This window comes from Neophocaena asiaeorientalis, unplaced genomic scaffold, assembly GCF_003031525.2.
Source record: "Neophocaena asiaeorientalis asiaeorientalis breed wild unplaced genomic scaffold, Neophocaena_asiaeorientalis_V1.1 scaffold156, whole genome shotgun sequence".
NCBI lineage: Eukaryota > Metazoa > Chordata > Mammalia > Artiodactyla > Phocoenidae > Neophocaena > Neophocaena asiaeorientalis.
The window spans coordinates 930233-938143 of NW_020173773.1; positions in this window are offsets into that span (position 1 = coordinate 930233).

Genomic DNA, 7911 nt, shown 5'->3' on the forward strand with positions numbered 1-7911 from the left:
AGTTATATGTATACATACATCCCCATATGCCCTCCCTCTTGCGCCTCCCTCCCACCATCCCTATCCCACCCCTCTAGGTGGTAACAAAGCACCAAGCTGATCTCCCTGTGTTATGCAGCACCTTCCCACTAGCTCTCTGTTTTACGTTTGGTAGTGTATATATGTCAATGCTACTCTCTCACTTCGTCCCAGCTTCCCCTTCCCCTTCCCCGTGTCCTCAAGTCTATTCTCTACCTAAGTGTCCATCAACAGATGAATGGATAAAGACGATGTGGCACATATATACAATGGAATATTACTCGGCCATAAAAAGAAATGGAATTGAGCTATTTGTAGTGAGGTGGATGGACCTAGAGTCTGTCATACAGAGTGAAGTAAGTCAGAAAGAGAAAAACAAATACTGTATGCTAACACATATATATGGAATCTAAAAAAAAAAGGTTCTGATGAACCTAGGGGCAGGATAGGTCCCAGTACTCTTAAAGCCTTACTTTCCTCATTTAGAAAATGAGAAAAATAATAAAACCTACCACATTTGAGGGCTGAAAGGATTTGAGGAGAACATTCATGTGCTTGGCACTTAGTAAGCCCTCAATAAATGTTAGCTTCTATTTTAATTATTTTTAGCTAATCCTTAAAGAATGATTAAGAGTTACCCTATGTAGGGGAAGGAGAAATAAGGGGTGGGAGGAAGAGCATTCTAGACAGATAGCATAGCAGGAGCCAGGAATGTAGATGAGAGAATACAGCACAGGGAAAGATGTAGGCATTTTAAGCTTGTTGGGGCGTTAGCTGCAAGGCAAAGAGGTGTAAGAATGAGGCTCAAGAGACAAATCAGACAATGGCAGGTTCTCATAAGACCTGCTAAGGATCTTCGATTGCTCCACATGTTGTGGGATGCCCCAGAAGCAGCTGAGAGTGATGTTGATAGCCAGCCTGATTCCAGTTATGGATAACTAATAAAGTGAACATCCTGCAATTAGATGAAAGATACATGGAAATTTGTTGACTATGAAATAAGGAGCCCAGAAGGCTCAGTGGAAAGGTATATAAGAAAAGGGAAGGACTTCCCTGGTGGTGCAGTGGTTAAGAATACACCTGCCCATGCAGGGGACACGGGTTCGAGCTCTGGTCCAGGAAGATCCCACATGCCATGGAGCAACTAAGCCCTTGGGCCACAACTCCTGAAGACCGGGCGCCTGGAGCCCGTGCTCTGCAACAAAGAGAAGCCACCACAATAAGAAGCCCGCACACCACAACGAAGAGGAGCCCCGCTCGCCACAACCAGAGAAAGCCCACAGCAATGGAGACCCAACGCAGCCAAAAATAAACAAATAAATTAAAAAATAGAAAAGGGAAGAAGAACTGGGTCACAGAAGAAAAACAAAGAATAGGAAGTCCCAAATAATAAAATTGCTTCACTGCAGAACCAGGCTGGGACCCTAGTTAGTAATAGAAGTAGAGGCTTGGTGAAGGTGGTAATTCATTGCCTGGCCTGATATATATGTGGTGGTCCAGGTAAGAACTGGTCGCAGAAGGCCAGAGGTTTCAAGGTTGGCACAGGAAGATGGGCAAGAGTTGGAAATTCTAAGTCTATGATAAGATATAATACTATAAATAATTGCTTAAACTCACTTTTCTCCAATAGACCCAGAACAAATTAGGGCTACCTGTCTCATCTCTGTATCCCCAGAGAGAAATATATATCTTCTCCTTATGTTTGACTGACTTGATTTTAATTCTATAGTAGGTAAAATGTGAAAATTTTCAGTGGTCCATACTTTATTGGGAGACTAAAGTGATTATTCACTCAGCATTGCTCTCTATACTAGTCTTTAAGTAATCCCTTTGGTAGGATAGTTCTGGCATTTTGGCCTGATATCAGATGACTTTTAGCAAGAGCAAGTCATTTGAGGAATGACTGTTGGGCCTTGCTTATTCATCTAAATAATAGCGATTATTTATACTTATCTTAGTGGACCCAGAGAGAGACAAGAGCAAATGATAAATGTTAAAGCCTTTTATAAATCTAAATAAAATGTGAAGTATTATTAGTGTTTTAAATATTGAAAGCAGAGGTGGCAGAATGTATGTAATAATTGGTCTTTCAGGTTGAAATTTCATAAAGGGTCTCCAGCCTTTTCCATAATAAATAAATAGACATCTGGAGGAAAGGACCTTTCTCACATGGCTACCTTCTCTGCCTCCCCGCTCCGCTCCCATGCTGCCTGCACTCTTCTCCTCATCAGCCCCATTTCTGCTGCTTCACAGAGTGTGCTCATTGCTTGTATGGCATTTGCACCAGGGAGAGAAGGGCAGGTGGAGGAGCTTGGACAGACACGTTCCTTCCATCCCCTCCTGGCAGTCTAACTATTTCTCATTCTGCTCACTGGGGCTGCGAAGTCAGTGAAGTAGAATTTCTTTTCTACTTGGTTATCAGTCCTACATTTAGTGTAAGGTTCCAAATGTGTGGAAGATGAGGCTACTCATGAGACACAGAGGCACAGGACTCTGGGCATAGACTCACTGTCTCTTAACAGAAAGTTGCCGTCCACCCCTTCCTTGAGCATCAAGGTCTCACAGTCTCGCTTGGACAGAGGGCCATGGTAATAAGGCAGATCCATGGGGACTCCTCTTGTATCCCAAGCTGATTTGATTGCAGAAAACCAGCCCTAATACTTTCATTGTACATTCTGTGTGGAAGATATCTAAGGATTGTTGCCGACACTTGGCCTCTGTTCACCAGTGCCAAATAGAAATGTGGAGATGTGGAGTTTTGGGTGAAGAGTAGCTTTTATTGCTTTGCCAGGCAAAGGGGACCACAGTGAGCTAATGCCCTCAAGACTGTGTGACCCACCCTGGAGGAGGTAACGAGGAGTCTTCAAGGAGCAGGGCGTGATTAGCTCACAGACATTCTTCTGATTGGTTGGTGGTGAGGTAATCGGGAGTCAGCATCATCAACATCTGGTTCCAACCAGTCTGGGGTCTACGTACTTGTGGGCAGCACACAGTTAACTTCTTCCACCTGATGGGGGTTTCAGTATCTGCAAAACAGCTCAGAGGGCATGGCTCAGAATATTATCTATAGTCCTTGAGGAAGAACTAAAGGTCCTTGACTTTATTTAATGGCTAGAGTATTATTATTTTGTCTTGCTTGACTGTTTTTCTTTCTTTCTGTGTTTTCTCACTTTTCTGATGAAATTTGTTCTTTAACTGAAGTTTTACTACAGATAAAAGGCAGGCAGAGGACATGGGTGGGGGTCTAGTCTGAGAAGGCCTGCTTGGTTACAGGATGAATAAACATACAAAGAAATGTTAAACTCATTCAGTGTTTATTGTTGCTATTAACAATTCTGATATTATTACTATCTTAAAACTGTATATATTTTTTCCAGGATAAAACAAACACATTTTTACATTAGTGCTGTTAGGAACCAAGACGTTTTCTTGTGAAAGAAAGAGATATGTGTAAAATCAAAGAATTTAAATAGAAAATGGAAGAATACAAATTTTTGTTCCATTTTTCTTTAAAGAATATGTATTTCCTAATTCCATCCACTGAAAATGTCTGTAAGCAATGACAACCCAATACCAATGAGTATGCTTAGAGACAAAATTGTGGTGTCTAAGTGGCATTCCCCCATTAAAGGAATAAGTGATCTTTTGAGGAATGGCTGCTTTCGTGTCTGTGGAAGTTTATGAACAAGTTGAGCCTGGAATACCTTCTTGTGTAAGAATTCAAAGAAATTATAAAAGCCTAATGCAGACTTCCCTGGTGGCGCAGTGGTTAGGAATCCGCCCGCCAATGCACTGGGGGACACCAGTTTGAGCCCTGGTCCGGGAAGATCCCACATGCCTTGGAGAAACTATGCCCGAGAGCCACAACTACTGAGCCCACGTGCCACAACAACTGAAGCCTGTGTGCCTAGAGCCTGTGCTCTGCAACAAGAGAAGCCACCGCAATGAGAAGCCTGCACACCGCAACAAGGAGTAGCCCCCTCTTGCCACAACTAGAGAAAGCCCACGCAGCAACGAAGACTCAATGCAGCCAAAAATAAATAAATAAATAAAATATTTTTTTAAAAAAAACAATGTTTAAAAAAAAAGAATTAAAAAAAAAAAGCCTAATGCAGCCATGTCAAAAGAACAAAGGAACCAGCAAGGAGGGTCTCACATTGACCAAAGATGAGAAAATTTAAGCATCAAAGTAATAATTGCAGTTGACACACATTGCATATACAAAAATTCATGAGTTTATAATGGTACTTAAAAGAGAAAGAGAGAAATCTCCCTCAAAAAAAAAAAAAAAAAGAAAAGGAGGAGGTGAGGGGCACTGACTTCTGTAGATTAGAAGATATTTATGAGGTCCAATAACAAAATGCAACACAAGGATCTTGTTTAGATTCCGATTAAAGCAAAACCAACTACAAATAGTTTCCTGCCATTGGGAGAACTCGGAATACAGACTAGATATTATATAATACCAATGAAGTATTTTCATTTTTTTAGTTGTGATAATGGCATGGAGATTATGTAAGAAATGTATGTATATTTTAAAACATACGTTGAAATACGAAGATGATGGCATGATATCTAGGATTGTCTTTAAAATGGGGGTAAGAGGAGAACTTAACTTTTAAAATAGCTTAACAATCCCATCAAAACCATTTGTTAAAGCATATCAGGTTCTCTAAAGTGCCATCTTCATATTTGTGCACTCTTCCTGACTTTAAGGACAGAATCTGAGGCAGATGTCAGGGCCAATCAAGGTATGTGCTAGGGATGTGCTTAGCAAAGATAATGCGCGTGGGAACTAACAGCATCTCATTGTGTTATCTGTGCTGTGAAACAGAACTTCCTGTTCTCTTGTGCCTTCCTCTTATTTCCTTGAGATCTTCAGGGCAAATCAGCTCAGTCCTGCCAGCATGAGACCTGCTCAGCTTCTCATCTTCCCCCTGCTTCTCCAGTCTCCAGATGGGTGGGTCAGAGGCTCCTCCCCTGTAGCTTGACCTTCCAAGGGGCAGAGGGTCCACATGGGCGCTGCCTGGGAAGGACTTTCCCAGAATTGAGAGCCCCTTGTCAGAGAGATTGGGAGAACAGACAGAAAAAAGCGGGTGAATGACTCAAGGACATGAGAGAGAAAGACCTATTAAATAGTGAAGGAGAGAAAGAAGGAGGAGGAAAAGAGAATGTTGGGGGTACATAGAATCATGACATTGTGAATGTCAGAGTTGAAAGGCTTTACATTTTATCTCCATTATTTTATAAAAGAGAAGATGCCTGGAGAAATCAACAGGCTTCTCCAAAACTGCACGGGAAGAGACAGGATCCTCTAGAGACTGTCATCTAGAGATCGTTATACCATACACCACTGAGCCACCAGAACTACAGCGATATCAAAACCCCAGCTGTGACGTGGGAGAGTATTTCATAAATAGGAAGTCATGAGAGTTAAAATTTAGGGATAAGGAAAAAGAGGGGCTGGGCAGGGTAAGGCTGGGCCCTGACTTCCCCTGCCATCTCCCTTCTAAGCTTCCAGGGCCAATAGCCCTCAGTAGGAACCCAATCCCCAGGCTGGAGAACATGATCCCAGCAGGAAGGAGAGTAAGCATTGCTAAATTCCATCTCCAGCCAAAGCACCACTGCTAGGTCTCACATTCACATAACCTGGTAGGGCTATGACTGACTGGGAGACTTAGGGAAAAGGGAGGGTATCAGGGCCAGGGTAGATCTTTCTCATCCCTTTTCTTATTCTTTTTTGTCCTCTTCAGTTGTCAGCAAAGTCTGGCTGATGGCCCTGGTTGTGGCTGGTTAAAAAGCATCACACAACTTGCTTCTTCCTCCATTCAGCCCCTTAAGGGCTGGAATTGGAAGAGTCAGAAATCTTTTCTCCAAAGGGTTGTGGATTCCTTGCTATGTTCTCTCCCATTTATTCCCTGTGTCCTCTCCTCCTGGGATGGCCTAGTAAGGCCCCTTATTGCTATTTTTATCTTTTAAAACTATTGCTTCAAGCAGAGTGACTGCCAAGGCCTCAAGTTCAAGTGGATTCCTTCGTCTGTGAGCACAGCACCTGTAATGTCACCTTGAGATGTTCTGTGGAGGCAGGAGGAGAGAACACCATATATGGGTGGACACCAATGGGACCAAGGGCCATTCTGCCCCAGGATCAGTCCTCAGTGACTCCCAGAACTCTTGTGATCTGAACTGGGCCTAGACCTGCACACCTATGAATCCTGTTAGCAAGAGTATCTCTAGCCTCAACCTTGTTAGGCAGCTTTGTGCAGGTAACTGACCCCTTCTAGCCTTTCTAGGGCTTCTGGGAAATGCTTTGAGAATCTTTAGAAAGAGCTGGAAGGAGTAGATGCCAGCTCTCAGCACCTACCAACAACACCCCTTCCACTTATACACACATGCTCTGATCCCTCTCACTCTACTTTCTCTCTTTCAGGTTCTGAGGCAGCTGCAGGCACTTTCTTCCCAGTGACATGGATCTTCCTAGGGAAGGGGCTTCTTCTCCTTATATTCCTGGGGGTACTAGGAACTTGGTACATCCAGACACAGGTGCTCAGAAAACCTTTTATGTCACCTCAGGGCAATGAAAACTGCTAGTGCCCCAAGGAGAGCCAGGCTGTTTCCTAGATGAGACCATCACTCCTCCATGGCTCAGTTAAGTCACATTTACTGACGTGTAGTCCTTTCAAGGTGTGGTACTATAGATTGTCAAAGGTCAATGGGATTTTTATGCCATTCATATCTTGTCATGTGTGAACCCATGTGCATGCACATTGCATGAGAATGAGGAAGTTTGAGCAAGAAAGGATAAAATAACTTCATAAAAACCCTATGTCATCTATTCTAAGAAGAATTTTCCCCAATAATTTAAGGTTTCGGAAATCAAGGTGAGTCAAAATATTAGTGTGTATAACTAAAAGAGATAGGGTGCTTTTCTCTTGAAGGGCTTTTATTAAAGTGATCCTGCATTTAAAAATAAATGGTGTCTTAGAATTCTTAAAATACTGTAGCTGTAATACAAAGGCAGAGTTTCCTATAGAGGCACATACAGATTTGAGGACTGAAATTTCTAAAGTATAGGGCATTTTAAGTGAACTTTCAAGAATGCTGATGGTTGGAGATGAGAGAAGAGGGGCTAGTCAGGGCCATGCTAGCCCATTGGAGTAAAATCATAATCATCAATAAGCTCCAACTATACGTAAGTGCTATAATATGTTATGGCGTACACCAGAAACTAATACAACATTGTAAATCAACTATACTTCAATGAGAACAAAAAAAGAAGATGACCCTAAGAGGGACTGAGTAACTTTGTCCAACTCATACAGCTATAAGTGATGAAGTTAGATAGGTTGAGTGACTTAGTGGATTAGTAAGGTAGTCTAAGATGCAGCAGCAAATAGACTCCTAAAGTTTCAGTAACATACACAGTAGATTTTATGTCTTGCTAACATAAAAGTCCTGGATGGAAGTTCACATCAGCAGACCAACTTGTTTCCACATGGTCTTTCAGGGACCCCTGCTGACATTGCATCTTCAACACACTGCTCCCCATGGCACCCTTGGCATCAATACTGCAATCTGGGGAAAGTGAGCACTGAGGCCACACCTGGGAGATTCCTAGGACCAAGCCTGGAAGTGGCACACATTATTTTGGACCAAATTTCATTAAAGACAACATAATTATATAGCCATACTTAAGTGAAAGAGAGTTTGATAAGTCATCTAAACGTATACCCAAAGAGGAAGTTGATTTTGGTGGCTAAAACATACTAAAATAATGTTTCTCTTAAAAAGCTAAACTTTAGTATTGGATGGTGACCAATTCAACAGAAATTCCAATGGGGTGTGATAAGTGATATGCTGGAGGAACTGTGGTGCAGAACAGGATTGTACGAT